This window comes from Canis aureus, chromosome 11 (genome assembly GCF_053574225.1).
Source record: "Canis aureus isolate CA01 chromosome 11, VMU_Caureus_v.1.0, whole genome shotgun sequence".
NCBI lineage: Eukaryota > Metazoa > Chordata > Mammalia > Carnivora > Canidae > Canis > Canis aureus.
In genome coordinates, this window is record NC_135621.1 from 33236646 (window position 1) to 33259259 (window position 22614).

General features: G+C 41.4%; 2 long non-coding RNA genes across 3 annotated transcripts in view; one reads left to right on the forward strand and one right to left on the reverse strand.

The window, feature by feature from the left end:
• The window catches only part of LOC144323821 (uncharacterized), a 44310-nt gene extending 23065 nt beyond the window's left edge, over positions 1 to 21245 (reverse strand). For both annotated transcript variants that reach the window (XR_013389161.1, XR_013389160.1), the window contains exon 1: positions 21190 to 21245. This is a non-coding gene — a long non-coding RNA (uncharacterized LOC144323821). The remainder of the gene's footprint in view (positions 1 to 21189) is intronic.
• LOC144323822 (uncharacterized) lies at positions 7435 to 19376 on the forward strand. Its single transcript, XR_013389162.1, has 3 exons — positions 7435 to 7539; positions 16362 to 16519; positions 19258 to 19376. It is a non-coding gene; the product is annotated as an uncharacterized LOC144323822 (long non-coding RNA).
• Positions 21246 to 22614: the final 1369 nt, after the last annotated feature.

A 22614-nucleotide genomic window follows, 5' to 3' on the forward strand; every position in this document is an offset into this window, starting at 1 on the left:
TTTTGGAAGAAGATCTACAATCCTATCAAATAGCAACACATGCTACAGAGAAATTGTTCATGAAAGGAAGAGCCAATCGATGCAGCAAATTTCATTGTTGCCTTATTTTAAGAAACCGTCACGCCCACCCCAATGTTTGGCCACCACCCAGTCACCAGCCAACAACATCAAGGCAAGATCTCCCACCAGCCAAAAGATTGACTCGCTGAAAACTCAGATGATGGTTAGCATTTTTTTTTAGCAATAAAGCATGTTTCAATGAAGATATGTGCATTGTATGTTAAACATAATGCTGTTGTACACTTTAAAGACTATAGTGTAAACATAAATTGTATATGTTTATATAAAACATATAAACACTGGGATATGTAAAATTCATCAACTTGCTTTATTGCCACATTCACTTTATTGTAATACTTGCTTCATTGTGGTTGTCTGGAACTGAACCTGCAATATGTCCGAGGTGTACCTGTGTAAGTGTTCTGATTTTTCAGTCAGTCAATAACTTTTGCTCATTATCCAAGAAAGGACAATCCTGAAGTGAGTCTTACCATACCCTCCCCATTATGACCACCTTAGTCCCGTCTCTCCCTTCATCTCTCTTCCTCTCTATACTTGTAACAGGAAAGTTGTTGTTCTTGAAGTTGATTGAGGGATAGGAGTGATGTGGAAATTTAAGAGCTGGGTGAAAAAGAACTGGAGATTAAATACTTGGAGATACATTTTATAATTAAAATTGCTTTCTGAGGTTCCCTCCCTTCTTTTGGTGATTAAGAAGGACATGTTGCCTGGGCAGCCAGAGGAGATAATTCAGGCACATATTTAACCTCCAAATCTGAGTTGCTGGCATGTTCAGAATTCACTAGAAATTCAGTTATGGCCCCATTGGAACACATTTAACTGACCACTTGTGCTCGAGGATAGGAGAATTAAAATTTTTTTAAATTTATTTATTTATTCATGAGAGGCATAGAGAGAGAAGCAGAAACACAGGCAGAGGGAGAAGCAGGCTCCATGTAGGGAGCCTGATGTGGGAGTTGATTCCAGATCCCGGGATCATGACCTGAGTGGAAGGCAGATGCCCAACCGCTGAGCCACCCAGGAGCCCCTCAAGAACAGAAAAAAAACCTTTTTCTGAATCCTGTGTGGCTCACTGTCTTCAGATCCACCTGGGGACTGGACATACAAGAGAAGGCAATCAGAAAAGCTCATTGATAGGGAAGGGTGAGTTAAGAAAAGCTGGATCCTAACTCTGGGAAAAGAACAGGGGTAGTGGAAAGGGAGGTGGGCAGGGGTTTGGGGTGACTGGGTGACGGGCACTGAGGGGGGCACTTGGCGGGATGAGCACTGGGTGTTATGCTATATGTTGGCAAATTGAACTCCAATAAAAGAAAAGAAAAGAAGAGAAAAAAAGGAAAGGAAAGGAAAGGAAAGGAAAAGAAAAGAAAAGAAAAGAAAAAAAAGAAAAGAAAAGAAAAGAAAAGAAAAGAAAAGAAAAGAAAAGAAAAGAAAAGAAAAGAAAAGCTGGATCCTGGGACGCCTGGGTGGCTCAGCGGTTGAGCATCTGCCTTTGGCTCAGGGAGTGATCCCCGGATCAGGCATTGAGTCCCACATCAGTCTCCCTTCAGGGAGCCTGCTTATTCCTCTGCCTGTGTCTCTGCTTCTCTCTCTGTGTCTCTCATGAATAAATAAATAAAATCTTTAAAAAAAATAAAGAAAGAAAAGCTTAAAAAAAAAAATAAAGAAAGAAAAGCTTGATCCTCCCTTGCTTGTTCCCTCAAACTTGCTCCTGGCACAGTCATTTATTTGCACCAGCAGCTGCATAATAAGGCTATCTTCTCTCAAGTGAGACAAATCCCTCTTCTGTCTCTAGAGGGTGCTCCGAATCCACTGATCTAGACAGAGGCCGCTTCAGAAGAGCCAGAGCAGGAATAACACAAAGGAGCTGAGAGAGCTTCCCTTCCCCTACAAAAGGAAGGAAAAAAAAAAAAGAAAAGAAAAGAAAAAGAATATAGAGCAAAATCCTCCTCCTTTAGGGCAAAAGAATCAGTGACCATTGGTTCTCTGGTCTGTTGGCCCACAATATTTCAATGATCACTGGGCCTTCATTCAACAAGCATTTTTGGAGACAGAACTGATCTGTACATTCTTCAGTGCCAGGTGCCAAAAGGACAGCAGTATTTAAGAATGGAATAAATACAACTATCATTAAATGTACATCCATTTTGTGTGTCACTCTTTTCAAGATGCTTTACCCACACACTGTATCTTATTTTCACAGCTACAGGATATGTTGAGTTTTATTGCATTCATTTTATAGATGGGAAAATTCAGTTGCAGAGAAGGTGAATAGCCTGCCCAAAAGAAAAACTGCTTTTTGGTACTGGAATAAATTTCAAATCTACGGCTTCTCCAATACACCGTCCAGCCCTTTTCTCAAGATCTCAAGAAGTCCATAATTGAGTAAAGTAATCAATGATTGACACCCTAATGCAAAATAGCAATGCATGATACAGAATTTTAAATGTAGCATATGGAAGATCTAAAAGCAGAAGAATCTCAGGGCTACCTGACCTCTGAGGCCATGCAGTCCAAAACACAAATCAATGAGTCAATCTTCATCACATATTCACAGGGGCCTCTTCAGCTTCTGTTTGAATGACTCTACTGAGAAGGAATCCACTACTTCACAAATATATCCTTCCACTGATGAACTACTCTGTCAGAAAAATTTTCCTCGTGTGACCCCAAGTCTGTTGCTCTGAAACACTGAACTAGCTCCTAAAGCCATCCTTTGCAGCTATGCAGGTACAGGACTGGTCTTCATTTAATACAGCAACATTTCATACGTTGCATGCCCATTGAGCTGGCCCTACCCCTAGGATTTCTCATCTCCAGGTTAATAAACAAAGTCCCAGTTCCTTCTCTATTGCCTCATATGGCACAGGTTTGAGACTTACCCCCATTCTAGTTGCCTTATTCATAGCCATTCATAAAGGTGGAACCAGGAATGAACAGGTATCTATTCATCACACACACATAAAATAACTCACCTCTGTCCCATCCACTGCAATTGGTTCCTAGACTGTTTCCCTCTGGGATCATTGTGCCCTTCTCAGTGCCACTCCTCTTTCTAGAGCATAGTGGCATGTAGCATTTCTGGGTTGTAATTATATCTCCACATCTGTTCCTTGAACAAGAATTTGAAGGCAGGAACTATATCCATCTTGACGGTCTTAACACAGTGTCTGGAACATATTGGATGCTCAATAAATGTTTCAGTTCTCTCATGACAGAGATTTTGTCTATTTTGTTCACTGATGTGTTCTCAGCACCTAACCAGAGCCTGGTGCTAGTTCTCAAGAAATATTTACTGGATGAATGAGTGAATAACTCAATATAGTGTTCCAGAAAAAACACTAAATCATGAATTCTTTTAAATGGTATCTGCCAAGCCTATACTACATGTGAGGCATTATTCAATTTAAAATAATTCTATAAATGCAGCTCAGTGTATCACTTCATTATTTTGACTGATTAATATGATACAACAGTCTAGGTTGTTTACAGTAAAGACAAGACATTAGTCTTTTTTTTTTTTTTTTTTCCCAAGAGTCCTCAGTGAAGCCATCCCTCTCACTTACACTCATGCCAGTGTTTGGAGGTCTAGAGGCAATGTTTTAGATTTATTTCCAGCGCAATTCAACTTGTTATTTTCATTCCTTCATGCCAGGCTATTGATAGTTTTGTGAATCCCAGTTTTCTATTATATAATCCATTTGTTCTTCTCCTCAGCCTTGGTGTATCCTGAGATTTGATTAGAGGGCTATCAATGCTGTCATATGAAACACTGATAAAAATGTTCAAGTAGAAAAGACCAAACCTGGAGCTCCTTCACAGAGACCATTTTTCTAGGTTGACATTGATCTATTAGCATTCTTAGGACACAGCCATTCAGCTCATTCCACTCAGTGGTAATGTCATCAGTATTTTGCCATTTGTTCACAGAGGCATAATGGAATTTTTGGTAAATGCTACACTAAAACTCGCATGCCCTGTGACTCTGGTAATCCTGTCAGTGATTTATTTATGAGCAAACAAACAAATAAGGTGAGTTTGGTATGATTTGCTGTAAGTAAACCTCTGACGTTTCTTTGTAATCACTTTTATTTTCCCAGTCTTCATGTACTATCTTCTTGGTATTCTTAGCTAGAAACTCTCCTAGAATTTCCATTAGGCCACCAACTATGGTTTATGACTTCCATTTTCTGCCTATATTTGAAAATGGGCACCATTTCCCTATATCCCCAGGAATCCAGTCTCAATACCTCTATGATCACTAAAGCTGTTCAAACAAATTAAGCTGCCTTTGAACACTTAATGCTAATTTTAAAAAGGGCAGGGATATAACCTGAGAAAAGTATTCACAATACTATGACTGAGGGCACTGTTTATGTTCCCTACTCTGAGAATCTGCACCAGACCATCTGCTGGCAACTCACTGCCATTCCCCACCGTGTCCCCTCTGTGATCGTCCCTGTGTCACAGGGGCCAGAAAATTATGAAGGCAGGCCACGTATTCCAGAGTCCCTAACAACTAGTTTGCCCATGAGGAATTTTCACAAATTTTGGAAGACTGGGATGGATGGATGAATGGATGGATGGATGGATAGATTGATTGATCATAGGTAGTCACTGCTTCTTTGGAAACAGAAGATGTGTGGGCTGCAGCAGATGTGAAATTTTGAGTAGCCTCCAGGCATTTTCTTGCGGCTCACCCACCACAGCACTGAAGATGTTTGTAGTTACTGCCAGCAGCTTCCTGTTGAGGCCCTTAGCCTTCCTGATTGCTTGAAAACTAGCAACATAACTGAAAACTGCCACCTTCCTTGGCTTTTTTCCCCCTCTGGCTCTTACTGCAGTTGTATAAGCATCTAATCTTCTATATAAAATCCCTTACTGCTTACAAAATAGGGAGTGTTTTCTGTTCTTTTAATCAAATTCTGATAAAGGATGCAATCCACCTTCACCCTATGTGAACCTTATGGAACTGACAATCAAGATATCATTTTCTTTCTAGCCCAAGAACAGGTTTCTACCTCAGACTGGCCAATGTACCCCATCCTCTAGTACAGTGATTGATCCAGAGGTAAGTATCTAAACCAAGTAGAGAAAATAAAAAGAGTATTTTAACTTTTGCTATTAGGTCATTAGAAAACAGATTTCCCCTCCTCTGCATAACGGACTGTAAGGATGTAGGGCTGGGAGTGCCAGTGACTCTCTGACCTGCTTCAAAGAAGATGCAGCCAACACAAGAGGAAGGCGGGTCTAAAATATGGAAAGAAAGTGTCTTGACATTGCAGAAGCCCCGAAATCCAGATGATTCTGAAGCCAGATGTGTCCTGGGACTTCCGGTTTATATTGTCAATGCCCTCTGGCCAAATATCCCCAGTGATGCACCTGCAGTTGAACAAGTTGGGGTTCATGATTACTGCGGTGGGAAAGGTGGGACAGGGAGAACAATGGACTGTTTCAGTAAAAGGGCTTTAGAAAGGATATAAAGGATTTGACATTGGTTGTGTGATTTGGGGAAGGGTATAAGGAAGTGGGCTTTGCTCTAGATTGGAGATTGTCAAGAAGCAGGGGTTGTTTTCTCCTTGGATATCTTAATAACTCTTATCTACAAGGAAGTAAGACAGGAGCAAGGTTGAAGGAGGAATTGGAAAAGAAGCAGAAGTCACTCCTATTACTCAGGATGTTTGATTATCTTCATGGTCATGCTTTTATCTTGTTCCATGTTAGTTATAGAGTGACTTTGCCTACTATTGGCATTTCTGTGAAATTGTTTGAGATCAACAGACCTAGCTGAGTTCCAGGCTGGCTTCTAGAACACCAAGCCTTCTCTGCCAGCACCAGGCCAGCTTCTCGATGTCAGAGATTGCTTTTCTTTTTCTCAGCATGCACCCAACTAATGTTTATTAAATACCAACTATATTCCAGGTACTCCTGGATATTGACATTCCTGAGAGAGACATATAATATGTACACAAATAAGATATAATAGGTAATTACAGATTTGGTTAAGTTCTATACAGTAAAGAAATAGTATGACCTTCAATTACTGAGTAACTTCCAGTGGCCATTTTAAGTAAGATGGTTAGGGAAAGACTCATTGGAAAGGTGACATACGGCATGAGACATGAAGCATGGGAATAAGAGAGATGTTTCAGGCAGAGGGAATAGCAAGTGCAAAGACCCCAGAGCAGACAAAGGGTTTGGGAGAACTCAGAAAAGGAAAGGAGATTCGTGTGCCTGGAATATGGACAGCAAGAAGGTAAGACCAAATAAGAGAAAGAGTCAGGAGGCCAATCATGCCAGGTCTTGTAGGTTCTTAGTAAGGACATCCCAACCTCCACTCCTTCTGTCTCCATAGGATGCAACTGGACTAAAAGTTCTAGTGTCCTCATCTTTCACCTACCCTTTCTTTGGAGGAACAACTTATCCAACATATGACTTTTAGAAAATGAGCCCTAGCCTTTCCTTCTCTTCTTTAGCATCCAAGGTGCCTAAAGGAGGCAGATATTCTCTGTTCCCCCTTGCCATAAATTTTACATGGTCAAGCCCTTCAGGAGGAAGCCTGAGGTTGTCCACATCTGTGTATGAACCTATAAATCAGACTGTCTCTTGGGTGCTGTCTTAGCAACCTCCTGTATTAGTTTGCTGGGGCCACCGTAACAAAATATCACAGACTGGGTGCCTTAAACAACAGAAACTTATTTTCTCACTGTTCTGGAAGCTGGAAATTCCAGATCAATATGATTGGGTTCTACTGCATGCTCACGTCCCCCTCTCTTCTCCTCCTCTTCCTCTTCTTTAAAGATTTATTTATTTATTTTTAAAGATTTTATTTATTCATGAGAGACACACACACACAGAGGCAGAGACATAGGCAGAGGGAGAAGCAGGCTCCGTGCAGGGAACCCGATGTGGGACTCGATCCTAGGTCTCCAGGATCATGCCCTGAGCCGAAGGCAAACGCCCGACCACTGAGCCATCCAGGCATCCCTAAAGATTTTATTTGTTTATTTATTTGAGGAGGGGTGGAGAGAATCTGAAGCGGATTCCACACTGAGCACAGCCCAACTCAGGGATCAATCCCACAACCATGAGACCATGACCTAAGCCAAAACCAAGAGTCAGACGCTTAACTGAGCCACCCAGGTGCCCCTCTTCTTTGTAAAGACATCAGTCCTATTGGATTAGGGCTCCACCCTTATGAACTCACTTAACCTTATTTACCTCTTTAACAACCCTATCTCTAAATACAGTCACACTGAGAGGGCTTCAACATATGAATTTGGAAGAACACAACTCAGTCTATAATTCCCTCAGATTTCAACCTATTTCTCCACAGACTTATGCCATATACTCCAAAGAAATGTATGGAAAATATTTATCTATGGCTTCCTCAGTTCTGAACTCAGGTGGGGAATGAAAATAACATGTTCCAGGCTACCAAAAACCCTCACATAGACCAAGGTAAGGCATAATAATGGGACTGTTTCATGCAATGGGAATATTTCAGAGTTTAAGCGGGAAAACAACACAATGTGATTTATAAGGATTAATCTGGCTACTGTGTGGAATATTCATTTTAAAGCACTAAGTCTTTTTTAAGCCCAGGTGACCAGGTTCAGTTATAAGTGTCTTAAATTACTGAATTTGTCCTTACTACCACTCCAGAGATCGATGTTGTTATCCTCATTTTGCAGGTGAAGAAACTAAGATTGAGGCAAGTAGCCTCCCTAAGGTTGTGCAGTTCTGTGGATCAAGCCAGAACTAACATTCACTACATTTAACCCATAGTTAAAAATGAAAATCACATGGAAACAAGTTTAGATGGTTGTTTCAAAAGTATGAAGAATGAGAGAGAAGCTATTAACAATATCTGCGTCTGGATATGATGATGTTAGCCACCATAATGTAGTGCAAAGAAGCTGCAAATAGCAGTTAAGAGCACATGCTCTGGAATATATGTATAGATAATAAATAATGGACATCAGCACTTACTATTTTCCACACACTGTGCTGAGTGTTTCACAGATGTTAGCTCCTTTATTCTTCAAAATAGATCTGCCTGCCCTTAAAATCCCATTCTTTTCCCTCTATTGAATCTTGTCTGGACAACTGACATTCTTCTAACAAAATAGCATAAGGATGAGACTACTACCAATAATATTACTATCAGTTAACAGTCACTACATACCAGGTACTGTTCTAAGTCTTTAACATATATTAGCTAAGTGGATCCTCACAACAACAGTGGGTACTATTCATATCCCCATTTTACAGAGGAGACACCGAGGTACATGGTTATGTTACTGTTGTTTAAAAAAACAACAACATGGATTTATTAAGTTGGAGAATCAGGTTTCAAACCAGAGCACAGCTCCAGTATTTGAGTGCACATTCTGGTTATCATCCTCCCTAAACAAGTGAAAACAACCAAGGCTTAGTGGGGAGGTTAAGTACCTTTCCTGAACTAACAAGTCATGGACATAACTGGGTGACTGTGCACAGCTGCTTACATTCTCTTGGCCTCAGTTTCATTAGCTGTAAAATGGGTAAACCCTACATGCACAATAAGTTTGGGGTGATAATTATTTTTTTTATTTTTAAAATTAAATTAAATTAACTTAGTTTTTTTAATTTTTTTTTTAGAGAGAGAGTGCATGTGTGCACACTTGTGAGGTGAAGGAGGGGCTGAGGGAGAGAGAGAATCCTAGGCAGGCTGCATGTGGGGCTTGATCTCATGACTCCAGGATCATGACTGGAGCCGAAATCAAGAGTCAGATGCTCAATTGACTGAGCCACCCAGTGCCCCTGGGGTAATAATTAAATGACATAAATATGTAAAAGGCTTTATGCCCACTTCTTGCCACAAAGTTAGTGCTCAAAATAGTCCCTATTGATAGCTTGAGAGTTTTACAATGAACATACATTCCTTCAAAATCAGCAAAAACAATAAAGACATTCCCATTTTGAATTGAATGCCTAAACAATAAGACTTGAATGCATTTAACAGAACAAGACACACTCTCAACATTTTTTATTTCCTCCAACCAATGTTAGCTCCCACTCTCCTGACTCAATGATTAATTTTCCTGGCACGAAGGACAGAGGCAAAAGAGGACTCTGGTCATAGGTTATACTTCTTCTGTGGACTTCTTGAACCGAACTAAAATAGCCTTCCTATCAACCTGGCTGTTTCTGTTTCCAGACCTCTTCAAAGGGGCTCTAGTCTGCCCACCCCACCTGCCTCATTTTGGACACCTCTTTTCCATGTCCTACGTCTCAGGAGAGCTCGCCACCCAGACACATTGACCTCCTTAGACAATAGCTCTCCTCACCGCTCCACTTCCTTCTCACCAGGCCATTTGTACCTTTTAACTAGGATTTCATTTTCCAAAGGGTTTTTCCTTGTAGTCATTCATTGGTTGCATGTGTTACATTCTCTGAGTGCATCCTGTGACGATGGCTGTCACTGCCAATGATGACAAGTGCTTCTACTCACTACATGGCAGACACTGTGCTGTGTGCTCTATGTGCATGATCTCATTGAATCCCTTAACAACTCTAGGACTAGGGCACTATTATTATCCTCCATAAATAGTTGAGAATAAAAACAAAAACAAAATGAAGTCTTAGAGAGGTTCAGTAGCCTGTCCGACACCACAGAATGAACAAGTGACACACAGTCGTCCACCTTCCTCTATACCTGCCACCACTCCCAGATCAAGCCTGCCACTCCATCACCTGACTGGTTCATCAGTTTCCTAACTGGGCTGCCTGTCTCCAGCCTTGACCTTCTGCAATCTATTCACTACTCGGGCAAGTTGAAGTTTTTAAAAACATAAATAGGCCATATTGCTCCCTTGTTTAAAACCCTTCAGTGGCTCCTCATTTTTCTTATGATAATATGCTAAGTCCTTATATGGCTTTGAACTATGTGGATTAGCTTGAGCTCTACAGCCTTAATTATTCCCCTGTCTCTTCCCCATAGCCTACGACCCACCTCCATTAGACTTCGTTTGTCCCTAGGCTTTGCATGGTCTATGCCCTCAGCTCAGAAAGTGTCCCTTGCTTTCCCCCCGGATCCCTGAGAGAAAATAAAGGCATCTCTCCTGCTGCTCTGCTTCATACTTCCTCCAAAAGCACAGGAATTTCCAGGTAATTTAATGCATTTGCCAGGTTTCTACTGCATCGTTTAATTCATCCTCACTCCTCTACAGATGAGGAAGCTGACCTCAAGTGACCCGTTCAAAATCCTAGTTCTAGCAAGCAGCAGGGTAGGGGTGCCAGCTCATGTCTGTCTGCCTCCAGACACTGATCTTTCCTCTGAGCTTTGTTGCCATGACGTTTGTCGAGGTTAGAAACAACAGCAGGTAAACATGGGTACAGCTGGAGGGAGGGATTGTCTATGAGGCTGAAACTGATCTAATAAATGGAAAGAAAAGACATTTTAACCTATGCCACTGACAGTGGGAAGGTCAGGAATTGAGCTCCAGCTGGAGAGTGGGTTTCTGCTTTTTGACCGAGAGTAATTTCCTTGTCTACCTTTGTGTGACTACAATGACAGAAGCTGTTTTATTAATGCCCTTGGCAAAGCGCAGTGAGATGATCTGTCCTTAGCAACGAAGGGGTATCTGAGGTCAGTTCTAAAGAGCCAGAGACTCAACAGGGCACTTGCAGGAGAACAGAAAGGAAATTTGTGAGGCAGGCAGGGATCCTGAGAAACCAGGGTTCTAGAAACTAGCTCCAGAGGCTCTTACCACCTCTCCCACAAAACTGAGTTCTTGCTCTGCTTTAGGACTTTCTCATGTACCATCCAGCTTTAGTTCCTTCCTTTAAAAATGTAATAAAAGTGCTACTACTGCACAGGGTTGTTGTGATTTTCTTGACATCATTATAGTAAAAGGGACTAGCACAGTAGCTGGTACATAGGCAAGTTTTTGGTTTTTCTATAACTTATCTATATGCTGTCACTGTCCTACTCCCAGAGAAGTGAATTGAGAAAATGCAAAGATTCCTGTGTAAGACGGAATGCCTGAAGCTTTGGGCCTATGCCTGCACCTAACTTGCCTAAACAACCCTCATCTGAGTCCCCTCCTCTCCTATCTGAGCATCAATCTGCTTGCAACCACTGAGTGCCCCACTATTTGCCATGCACTGAGAAAAACAGAGATGCATGTAACCGCTCATTGCCTACTGGCCCAGCAGATGGACAACTATCCTTCTCGTCTGCTAGGGCTGTTTCATCTATTAGGTTCCATGGTAACAGGAGCTGGGGCCTACATGCTTTCCAAGGGCCTAGGGAAATCCTTGAGATCGCAAATACAAAATTATTGGCTCTGAAATACAAGAGTGGTATAATTTAAACTAATTAATGTTTTGGTTAGTGTGTCTACAAAATGCATCATATCAATTTTTATAATTTTTAAACAACTTTTATAGTGTCATTTTATAACTTATCATATATAAATTCTATTTAATGTTGGACGTGGGGGCAATTTAGTATGACTGAGCTGAGGAACCAAAGTTAGAAGCCCTAAAGTTAAAGAACAATTGTACTAGGACCCCAGAATGGACAAACTCCATCTGCTTCCTGATAAACCCTCACTCATTTGGTTTTCTTTCCAGAAATGACTCCTCCCCACTTTGCAGCTAGTACTGATTGGCACTGGGCAGGGCCCTCTACCTCCTCAGAAAGCTGTCCTCTCTTGGCTTCAGCACTCCTCTATCACTCTCTGTTAATATGGTTCAACTTCACAAACCCTGAGCCTACCCCTGGGTGTTGGGGACTTCCTTCCTCATGGAGAGAGAGCTTCTTTGTCTCTGAAGATCTCACCTTTGCATGAGGGATGTGGATAAATCCACACAAAAGCACAGCATTAAGCCAAACTTCTAATGGATGGCAGGTATCCTCTCTGGCTTTCTCTGTCTGAGAATTACAGGGATTTGTAGGACCTCTCGTTAAAGTTCTGGAATCTCTCTTGGCTGGACCCATTGTTTTCGGAAGGTGCCTTGATTAGGGCATGTCTCTGTAAGGTCCTCTATGGATAGGGGGAAATCAGGTAAGTTTGATAATAGCTACCACCAGCTCCTCCTAATTGATAATCAGGTCTCCAAGGGAACTGGTGCTTAGTGTGTGATAAAAGGCTCAGTGCCTTGCTCTGTCTTTGGCCCAATTCAGTTTAGCATTTTTTAAAACATGCCAGACGCACATCATACAGTTTTATCTTTATATAAGCCTTCCTTTTTAGCAGAGCTTTTACATCTCTGCCTCACATGGAATTTTCCCCTTTGTTGTTTTTATTATCTAAGCAATGCATATTTATTATGGAAGAATTAGACCAACAGATAAACAATGACTCAAGCCACCATTACGTTGGCATTGTGACTGATGATCAAATCTGCCACGATAGCAGAATGCCAAAAGCCTTCTGCCAGATGGTAAACAACTTGGGTAGAAAAGCCAAGTCTGCAGCCAAGCACTGTAGGAAGGCATGGACTGGGGAGTCGCCCTGGTTCAGACCTGGGCTTAGAACCCAGCTCTCTGTTTTGCTGGCTGTGCAGAAATCCTTAGTGGGACCATTTGGAACAATAAGGACATCCATTGGCCCATATCGATGGAAGCTTGAGGGTTAGCTTAATCCAGTAGTGTCTGTGATTCCCCTGGCCATGCCCACCCCTTGCACCATGGGCACCCACCTTCAGGCTGACGGCAAGAGGGCTACAGCACCTCCCTCTCCCCCTGCACATGTTGGAGGACAAGATTATCTCCTACTGAGGATTTCTCTAATGAGTGAAGACAATATTTGCAGAAGGTGCAGAAAACTTTCCAGTGTACCTTTTTGATCCAAATTTACACTCAGCTAATCCTGTGGCCAGCAGAATGCTCTGCACTAGTTGGCTTAGGCCTGGGTTCTCCCGCTGGAGACTGGGATATGATTTCCATGATTAGCTGAGATTAATCAAGCCCTGCCCCTGCAGATGGTGTGGACTAGACGTTGGGAAGTCGACAGCAATTCTGTGGTCTTGGACAAATTACTCAACTCCAATGAGCATGGATACTGTTGCTTATAAAACCGGAATAGTGGGGGATCCCTGGGTGGCGCAGCGGTTTGGCGCCTGCCTTTGGCCCAGGGCGTGATCCTGGAGACCCGGGATCGAATCCCACGTCGGGCTCCCGGTGCATGGGGCCTGCTTCTCCCTCTGCCTATGTCTCTGTCTCTGTCTCTCTCTATCATAAATAAATAAAAATTAAAAAAAAAAAAAAACAACCGGAATAGTGATACACATTGTGTGGTGGAGAACACCTGAGGTAATTCATATGAAATGGCAAAACACCATGCTTGACCTTTAGTAGGGGCTTAATACGTGAATAAGTGTTTGATGAATCCATTAATTAATTAGCCAGGGTCTTGAAGGTGACAATGCCCAAGTAGATTAACATTCTCATTTGAACCCAGAATCTGCAACTTCCTGACCTTGGAAACATGACTCTCTCTCCCCAAACCTCAGTTTCCTCCTAGGTAAAATGGGTCAACAGTGGGTCAACACTCATTAGACATTCTGCTTGACAGGCACCATTCTAAACAGTGTACAGGTAGAGTCTCATTCAATCTTTTCCACCACCCACCATCTTGGCATTTTCACGACCTCACTATAAAAGAAGACGACTGAGGTACGGAAAGTTACTTGCCTAAAAGTACCAATTTATTAAGTATGGAGTCAGGATTTTAATATAAATAGTTTAGCCTCAAAGCATAGCTTCCTGATAATTAAATTCTACTGCCTTTCAGTAATAATAGATCTATCTCAGGGATTTTTGTAGGGATTAAATAATAAACGCGGGGGATCCCTGGGTGGCTGTACAATGCTCAGAAGGCTCTGTACACATTATGAATTATTATTTGAAACATGTGGTAATGAAAGAGACTTCTATGTAAGCCCAAAACTTCCACTCCACTGTAACAATCATCCCCCTAAAACTTTTTGATTCATTACTTCAGAAAATACCTATTGATCGTTCAGTCAATCATTCCCTTGAATTTGATGAGGTTACATGACCCTGATGGTTCTCCTGTTTCCCAAGGAAAAAGTCCAGTTTCTCCCTGGATTCGGCCCTCACCATGGTGCACCACGGAGCCTGCTCACCAGGCCTGCATGCTCCACTCCCTTTGTTCCCTGTGGCGGAGTATCACCTGTCCACCCACCATGCTGACTGACAAACTCCATCTCCTTCAGATGAATCGCTCCTTCCTCTGTGTCCTGGAACTAGTGGGCAGAGCCGTCTGTTTGTATAGACTGTAACTGATTTGTTTCCTCTGTTTACCTGTCTCCGTCCTGGTCCTGGGATGGGACACTGTGTGCCAGTCATCTTGATACAGAGCTGGCACATGATACAATATTTGTTGGATATGGATATTTGTTGGATATTTGTTGAATAAATCCCCAAATCACAATTGGGATAAATACCCATTAAACACTGTGTACGACGAGGTAACATCCTAGGTGCTTCACATGCTGATTACAGCTGTGGTTATGAATGAAAAATGTGTAATTTACACAAGCTGATGAAAAGGAGGGGAATCTATGTGACAGTATAATCTGGTTTTTTTAAATAATAAATTTATTTTTTATTGGTGTTCAATTTACCAACATACAGAATAACACCCAGTGCTCATCCCGTCAAGTGCCCCCCTCAGTGCCCGTCACCCATTCACCCCCACCCCCAGCCCTCCTTCCCTTCCACCACCCCTAGTTCGTTTCCCAGAGTTAAGAGTCTTTATGTTCTGTCTCCCTTTCTGACATTTCCCACACATTTCTTCTCCCTTCCCCTATATTCCCCTTCACCATTATTTATATTCTCCAAATGAGTGAGAACATACAATGCTTGTCCTTCTCCGATTGACTTACTTCACTCAGCATAATACCCTCCAGTTCCATCCACGTTGAAGCAAATGATGGGTATTTCTGACTGGTGGTTTTATACATATATTTATTATATATGGATGGATACATGTCTTATTCGTCTTCTGGATGCTTATTTTTATTCATGTTCCATGTGTATATCTCGAACTTTACTTATTTAATTTTTCAAGTATCAAAACAAAAACTTGAAGGTGAAATATCTCATTAATTAGAAAATCACAAAATTAAATGATGCCTCATGGTAGTATTTGGAATATTAAAATATGTAATTAAATTTTAATATTTGTTTTAAATGTGGTTTAAGATGCAATGTCTTAAATAAATGTTTTAAAATGATTAAAAGGCATATTGGAAGTGCTAGCTGCAGTAAATATATTGGATGGTAGTAAATATATTGGATGGTAGTAAATATATTGGATGGTGATCCTAATAGGACTAGAATCTTCACTCACAGGCATTATTAAATCTTTTACTCTTGGGATTAAAAGTTTTCTCAGTCAAGGGGTGCCTCGATGGCTCAGTCAATTAAGCGTTGGACTCTTAATTTTTGCTCATGTCATGATCTCAGGTTCTGAGGTCGAGCCCTGTGTCTGGCTACCTGCACCGGGCATGGAAGCCTGCTTGGATTCTCTTTCCTCCTCCCCTCTGCTCCACCTCTTCCACCACCAAGCATACGGGGATGCAGGTGCGGGTGCATGCTCTCTTGCAAAAAAAAAAAAAAAAAAATATCTTAGTCAAGTGGCCCCTGTCACTGCATGTGGATGATTTTTCTTTCAATTATGGGGATACTCAGGGGTAAAAGCCATCCTGAACTATTTTTGCTGTCTGGAGAAAACTATATGGATATTAAAATGTTGAATCATCTGAGGAAAATGAATTTTGACCTCTCTGTTCCTTTCATACTGATCTCTCTCTCATTAAAACTTTTGGTTGAGATGGAGAAAATCTAGTATCAGATCGAAGCCCTCTTCCACTTGGACTACTGTGGACTGTTTCCATTCTGAGTTCCTTTTGTGTATCTTTTAATCAGGGCTTAGTGAGGCCATTTGTGCTACTGGTTAGCTTCTTTTTAAAGAAATTTTATTTATTTATTTGAGAGAGCAGAGTGAGAGAGAGCACACATGAGCAGGGGTAAGGGGCAGAAGGAGAGGGAGAAGCAGACTCCTCACTGAGCAGGGAGCCCAATGCAGGGCTCCAACCCAGGACCCTGGGATCATAACCTGAGCCAAAGGCAGATGCTTAACCCACTGAGCCACCCAGGTGCCCCTACTGGTCACCTTCTTGTTGTTCATGTCTGTGGACACTCTTGTTTGCTGGACAGGGAGTTTTTGAGGGAGACTTTCTTTTTCACTTCTCATCCCCAGCTGTCTCCCAGATGCCTGGCCCAATAAATCAGTGGATGCCAACTGAGCCTGGTTCATGTAAGCAGCATCTGCCATGGGCCATGTCAGCATTCCTTTCTCCACATTTAACATCCATGCCAGTCTAGGACCTGACAGTGAACCAGGAGACCTGGCAATTGGTAAGTAACTCAGATAAACTGAAAGAACTCCAGAGCCAGAGGGAAACTTGAAAATATCTGGACTTAAGTTTTTATCTTGCAACTGAGCAAAAGGAAACCCAGAGGGGTAAAGAGCATTACCTGATTCAACACAGCTGGTCAGCAGGGAACCTGGGGTTAAACCTCATGTCACTTGGCTTCCAGCCCAGGCTCCTCCTCCCTTGTCACCATGCTTCCCCAGCTCAGAGGGATGTGTGCCTTCCCTTTATACTAGCACAGAAAGTTTCCACACTATGAAGTACCACCATGCCATCTCCAGGAAGGGGAGCTTGCTGCCACCTTGTCTTAGGAGAGCTCATTTTTCAGACTTACAGCTCTTGGCATAAACAACCTGGGGCCTACGGGGGATGTTTCTTACAAGGAGCTGCAATGCAGTGATTGTTCACTCTGAGAGCTCTGACTCACCCCTTTCTCAGCCCCTGGGCTTATTTTAGCCCCACTTTCTGGAGGAGGAAATGAGAACATGATCCTGTGGGAAGAGCCCAGGGGCCTCCAGTTCTCACTGGAGGCTTCTGGCAGCAACTTGCAGCTCCAGCTTCATTAGAAATCCACAGCCAGAGGCTCCTATAGAATTAGGGCTGCTAGCCTGGCCAGGTTACAGTGCACCTGCTTTAAGAAAATCTGCCATCCAGAAATGAGAATTAGGCAAAAGGGATGAATTTGAAGCTGATTATTGACCTAGCAAGGAGCTTCTTTCCTTTCTTCATTAAATGTGGAACAGTAGAATGAGCAAGGCTGTTGGGAGTCCCTGCTTCCATTAATGAGCTATAAAACCTTGAGTTTGGGATTAACCTTTCTGAGATTGGGAAGTTGGGGGTGTGCAGGGGAGGAACCTTGAGCTGGGTCTTGAAAGACAAGTAGGGAGGAGGAGAGGGAGTTAGAGCTGGGGGAGGGGTACACACAAATTCCCAGAGGTGTGAAAGTACAGGGAGTCGTCTGGACCATCTGCAGCAAAGGAAGAGAAACTGGATAGGCAGAGTCTGGAGCAGTCTCCTCCCTCTTCCCCAACATAGCATGCATATTCCTGCCCATACACTTTTCCTTAAATCAACCCCCTTACCTAAATGCTTTCCCTGTTCTCTCCAGTTACCAAATCCTACCATCCAAAGCTTAGTTGGGTCACTTCTCAGGGCCTCACATGACCAAAATCAAGGTGTCGACCAGGCTGTGTTCCTTCTTGGATGCTCTGGAGAAATCATTCATTTCCAAACTCATTGAAGTTGGTCAAAATCAGCTCCTTGTGGTTGTAAGCCTGGGGTTTTCTTTGTCAAGGGCTTCTCTGGGCAACTAGAGGTCCCCCATGTTCCTTGCCATTTGGCCTCCATGGGCTGTTTACAGCATGGCTGTTGCTTCTTCTTCCAGGCCAGAAGGAACATATCTCTTTCACTTCATCCTCAATGACCAAGTGAAGAAAACTTTCTGCTTTTGTTTGTTTTGTTTGCTTCGCCATGTGGTTTATTTATTTTTTATTTTATTTTATTATTATTTTTTGCCATGTGGTTTATTATTATTTTTTTAGTAATGCACATTATAAGTAAATACATATTATATATTTATATAGATTTCAATTTGAAAATTACAGATTACATATATATATATATATATATATATATACACTAATCGTCATAGTTATTCAGTGATTTGTTTCTAAAAAGGTTATAGTAATTCCTATTACCATTAGCAATGTTTGAGAGTATGCAACTCCCCATATCCATACTCACAATTGAAGATAAGAATTTTAAATGTTTTGTTTGGAGAAAAGTGACTGTATTATTTTAATATGCATTTGTTTTACTGAGAAATTTATCATTTTCACATGTTTCTCAGTTATTTGCACTTATTTAAATTTCCTGTTTATCTTTTTTATTCATTTTTCTTTTGGGTTATTTATCTTTTCTTGTCCATTTGTTACAGCTCATTTTTCTACTGTAGATATTAATCACTGAGGTATCATTATGTGACCATTTTTTTCAACTTATCTTTGGTTTTATGACATCAAATATATCTACATGTCGTTAATAACTTCTGGGTTTCCAATCTTGGTTAAGATCTCCCCTGCCTGAGATTATACACAGTGTCTTAGATTATACTGTAGAACAATTTTATTATTACTACACTTATGTGTGTAATATATCTAGAAGGTCTCTTTCGATGTTTTAAGGGCAGGATCCAATTATACTTTCTTCCACTTGGATAGCCAGTTGTCAGCACCATCTATTAAGTTACCCATACTTTTTCATTTGGTAAAATCACTTTAGTCAAATACTAAATTATCATATATGTTAGGACCTACTTTAGGATTCTACATTCTGTTCTACTGACTGATAAGTTAGTCCATAGCTATGTCAATGTCATATTTGTGAGAACCCTCTGTTTTCAAAGTGCCCACTTGAATAGGTCAAGCTCCCCTTGAGCTATCCCCCTTTCTTAAAATCAACAACCATGTAACACAACCTAACTACAGGAGTAAAATCTAGCATGTTCATAGTCCTGGACATAATGTAGGGTGTGCACTCCAGGAAGCAGGAATCTTAGGGAACATTTTAGAATTCTGTCCATCATACCCTCCATGCTCTTTTCTATGGAGGAAGGAGTTTTGCTTTCAGGTCAGTTTCTGAGCTCTCTGTTGTAACCCAAGAACTGGACAGATTTCCACCTAGAAGCAGTGAGAGCTACAGCCACACTTTCTTTCCCAACAGGTGGCAAGATATGGAGAAGGCTAGGAGTATATGCTTTCTGAAAGGAAGTGGGCCTATGAACATCAAGACTGGAGGAGGAGGATGTCAGAGGAAACAGCTGACGAGTGAGGGATGGGCAGGTGGGAGAGGCAAGTTCTGGGCCTTACTACATGAGTAGGAAACAGGAAGAAGCAGGTAGGGAAGAATCATGGGCTTGGTTTCAGGTAAGGATTTGATGGGAATATGAAAATGAGGAAAGGAATCAGGAGTAACAGGGAAAAAAGATCCTAAGAAGCACTGCTCTGAGTCACAAATTATATCCTCTAAGACACTTATTAAGAAAAGCCAGTACAGGGGAGCCTGGGTGTCTCATTTGGTTAAGTGTCTGCCTTCTGCTTGAGTCATGGTCCCAGGATCCTGAGATATAGGCCTGCATCGGGGTCCCTGCTCAGCCAGGATTTTGCTTCTCTCCCTGCCTCTGTGCACCCCCTCCCACTCATGCTCTCTCTCTCTTTCAAATAAAATCTTTCTTTTTTAAAAGAGAAGCCAGTAAAACATAGATTTGCTTTTAATAATGTTAATACTGGACTGTCTTTCCTTGACTAGGTCTGTGCAGAGACTGGGTCTGGTGACATATCTTTCAATTGAGTATGTAGGAACTTTATCTTACTGTTTAAGCTACAAGCCGGGTTGCCCTATAATGTCAACAAAAATACCAAGCTGCAGAGTACAAGAGAGGCATAGATTTTCATAGAATTTGCCATCTTTTTCTTATTAAACAAAGTACATAATATCTCATTCTCAAAGACCTATACTGATGCCAGACATCTGCAATTCTACCTAGGAGCCCTTTTAGGTAATGATCATCACTGTGCTTCCTAGTCCCTAGTATAGGGTAGATACATGAGAAAATATGCCTTGCAATAAAATTTATTTGATTAATAAATATAATCATTAACACTTACAAGACACTTCCAAAGTATCAGACATTATAAAATACTATTCTATCTGGATGATAGAAACTGTGGCACAGAGAGGTTAAGTAACTTGCTCAAGTTCACACAGCTAGTAGATTCTAAATTTAACATAGGCATTCTGATTCTTTAATCCATGCACTTGTATAAGCCATGAACTTCTAGTAAGGGACAAAGGGATTAATATATTATGTGTCCTTTTTTACCTTGAAGAAAGAAAGAAGACCCAGGATGGGTGTGGAAGGAGTTAATGCAGAAGCCTCCTGGGCACCATCTCTTTCCTACGAGTACTGGAGAACATGCCCTGACTTCTTAGTCTCTGCTACTAAAGGGTGGCTGGTGAACCATCAGTGTCAGCATCACCAGGGAGCTTAGTGGAAATGCATATTCTTAGGTGCCACCTCCAGACCTAATGAATAAAAATCTGCTTCTTAAAAAGACCCCCTCGGTGATCTCTATGCACATTCAAGTCTGAGCAGCATACGGCTTGAGCCACATTACCTAGGCCCATGCAGCTTAAACTTCCTGCTGTGATGGGAAAGTCCTATATCTGCACTGTCCAATACAGTAAGCGCTAGCCACATGCAGCTAGCATGACCAAACCAGTGAATTTTTCATTTTATGTAATTTTAATAAATTTAGATTTAAATAGCCACACATGGCTAGTGGCTACCTTTGTGAGCAGCAAAGATTCTAGATTTGTTGTTTCCCCTAGGTTTATTTCCCTATGATCCAATAACCCTTTGTGAAGTCTTATTTAAAGAGCTTTGTCTTGAAACAGCCATGTTAGGGAATATAGTGGAGGATTTTGTGTCTCTTCTTGGCTTGGGTCAGAGCATTAAAGGAGGCCAGAAATCATAGCACAGAAGGAATTCCATGGTCTGACTGACCTTGTTGCCTGCCTGACACACCTATGTGCTTCTTCAGCTGTCTGTGCATTCCACGCTCACATAGGTAATATCATCTTCTGGTTACTCACCTGTATTAGCTGCCAAACACAAGCTCTCTGAAGACAACAGCCAAAGCCTGATTAATAAGAGAAAAATACACAAATTTTATTCATATGTGCAGCATGCATACACACACGAGAAATCCAATGATGAGTAACTCAAAGGGGTGATTAGAACTTGGACTTACATAGCATCTTTTTTTATGATTGTATTTATTTATTCATGAGACACACAGAGAGACAGAGACATAGGCAGAGGGAGAAGCAGGATCCCTGGAGGGAACCTGATTTGGGACTCAATTGCAGGACCCTGGGATCATGACCTGAGCCAAAGGCAGACGCTCAACCACTGAGCCATCCAAGTGCCCTATCTTTTTTTTTTTTAAACTTAAATTTAATTAGCCAACATAAAGTATGTACTTAGTTTCAGATGTAGTACTCAGTGATTTATCAGTTGGGCATAACACCCAGTGCTCATCACATCACATGCCCTCCTTAATGCCCATCACCATTTTCTCTTATTAATCTGTCTTTGGTCAGTTTAATATACAAGTCTTCAGCAGGGCCTCCTAGAAAACATAGAGAGTAGAGGAGAAAAGTTTTCTTCCTCCCCTGCATGTATCAGATGGAAATAAGTGGTACAGAGAAAAATAAGCATGAAAGGTAGATAGGAGTGTAAAAGAGGAGGGTGGTGATTTAAAACAACAACAACAAAAAATACATTTAAAGGGTTTCATGTACCTAGTTATTTATTAATAGCTACCATATGATTGAGTTTGCCACTATATACCATGAGCATTTGAAGCACTTGACAAACATTATGTCATGTAATTTTTACAGTAACTGACAGAGTGGTGGTATTCTTTCAGGTGAAGAAACAGACAATCAGAACAAGTGCATCCACCTTCCTCTCACCTGACCTAAACGCTTGATTTTTGAGTTTGCTATTCAAAAGATATGAAAAGATCTTCTAGGAGCCACTGGAGCTCCTAATGCTAAAATTCAAAGAAAATGAGTTAATTCTCTTGGATAGAAGTGTCTTTAGAGGCCATTAAGACACAGTACTCTGTGCTGACTTATGCTATTCTTGGGGAAAAAATCGAATTAAATTTGATTATCTCTTTTGCTGCCCCCTTCCTCCATATTAATAGTTTAATATGCATGATAAGTGTTGTATGTGCACCGTGGGGCTGTTTACAGCAATTGGTGAAGTGTTTAACATTCTAAAGAAATTAACTGTTGGTAAAGAGGACTCCAGAGACAGAAGAGTAAGAGATAGATAGATGGGATGTCTGATAATCCTGGTGTTCTGGAACGAGGATAAATGAAAGTTTCTTTCTGGTTCTCCTCAAAACTCACTGATCGCTCTCATTTTCTTTCACTATTATTTCTTTCTTTGCTGTGGATGTTCCCGAGGTTTATCTCTGGCTATCCATTCCTCCAATGCTGCACTGT